Genomic DNA, 1,892 nt, shown 5'->3' with positions numbered 1-1,892 from the left:
AAAACAGAAAAATTGAGAGAAAGAAAATGACATATTGCTTTCTTGAATGTGGAAACAATACTATAAAAATATTACTCCATATCTATTTTATTTTATTTTTTTATTATTATACTTTAAGTTTTAGGGTACATGTGCACATTGTGCAGGTTAGTTACATATGTATACATGTGCCATGCTGGTGTGCTGCACCCACTAACTCGTCATCCAGCATTAGGTATATCTCCCAATGCTATCCCTCCCGCCTCCCCCCACCCCACAACAGTCCCCAGAGTGTGATGTTCCCCTTCCTGTGTCCATGTGTTCTCATTGTTCAATTCCCACCTATGAGTGAGAATATGTGGTGTTTGGTTTTTTGTTCTTGCGATAGTTTACTGAGAATGATGATTTCCAATTTCATCCATGTCCCTACAAAGGACATGAACTCATCATTTTTTATGGCTGCATAGTATTCCATGGTGTATATGTGCCACATTTTCTTAATCCAGTCTATCATTGTTGGACATTTGGGTTGGTTCCAAGTCTTTGCTATTGTGAATAATGCCGCAATAAACATACGTGTGCATGTGTCTTTATAGCAGCATGATTTATAGTCCTTTGGGTATATACCCAGTAATGGGATGGCTGGGTCAAATGGTATTTCTAGTTCTAGATCCCTGAGGAATCGCCACACTGACTTCCACAAAAATATGGAACACTTCACGAATTTGTGTGTCATCCTTGCACAGGGGCCATGCTAATCTTCTCTGTATCGTTCCAATTTTAGTATATGTGCTGCCGAAGCAAGCACTCCATATCTATTTTAATCAATGTATTTAATGTAAATTGGATTAAGTTCTAAAACAAAATTTGGTGAGAATATGGAAATAATTACAAGGTGAGTCTGAAAGGAAAGACCAAACAATTTTAAAGAAAGAAAAAAATAAAGCAGTGCATATTTTTACTTCCATTTAAAAAAGACATTATAAAATGTATTAATAAGCTGTGGGAGAGATCCATGAATTCAAATAGATATAGGGGCAAATGTTCATAAAATTTGGGAAATAATAATCTGGATTTTCAAGTTAGTGAAGTAAAAACTTAATAATTGATGTTAGAACAACTGGAAAAACATTTGAAAAAAAATTCATTGAGATTCCCAGTTTCCAATATAAACTAAAAATTTTTTAAATATCTAAATATACAAAATAGCTAAATTAGAAAATAAAAACAAGTGACACCAGAGGATATATAACACTTAAAAATAAACAAATAGAAGTAAAGTTATAAATATAAAAACTCTTCTATATGAAATGGTACATAAACAAAACTGATGCTTGAATGGTAAATTAGAAAAAATGCTTGTAACATACAGGATAGATAAAAACATAATAAACCAAATAATAAATAATAAAAACCAAAGAAACTGGATAAAATCCAAACAAATATTATCAAGGAACAGAGAGAAAAAGAGTAAATAAACAATATTTTGAATGATGGAAGCATATAGTTTTAGATGCAATGCCGACTTAATTTTATAGCTAATTTTTTGCCAACACTTCAAAGAGCAGAGAATCCATTTTTGAACAAAATATTTTAGAGCTAAAAGGGGAGGAAATAGAGCCAACTTATTTGTGAGATTAGTATAAGCTTCATATCCAAATAGGAAAACAAAAGCACAAGAAAAGATTTGTATAAACCAACTTCATTTACAGATATAGATGTAGAATCTTCAATTACATACAATGAGTCAAATCTACTAGTGATTACATATGTATAACATGATCTTTTAGCAGTATCCACATATATACTATATTTTATATAGAGATTTATTTTACACATATTCTTAGACTTTAGTCTCTCAGTCTAAATACATATAAACATACATATTATACATTATCAATCTAAATTTTATA

General features: G+C 30.9%; 1 non-coding gene across 1 annotated transcript; it reads right to left on the bottom strand.

The window, feature by feature from the left end:
- Positions 1-680: 680 nt before the first annotated feature.
- LOC112204346 (U6 spliceosomal RNA) lies at positions 681-787 on the bottom strand. The gene has a single exon (XR_002937900.1). It is a non-coding gene; the product is annotated as a U6 spliceosomal RNA (small nuclear RNA).
- Between the last annotated feature and the right edge of the window lie 1,105 nt (positions 788-1,892).

Source organism: Pan troglodytes, chromosome 7 (assembly GCF_028858775.2).
Source record: "Pan troglodytes isolate AG18354 chromosome 7, NHGRI_mPanTro3-v2.0_pri, whole genome shotgun sequence".
Taxonomy (NCBI): Eukaryota; Metazoa; Chordata; class Mammalia; order Primates; family Hominidae; genus Pan; species Pan troglodytes.
This window is presented reverse-complemented; position numbering and strand designations above follow the sequence as displayed.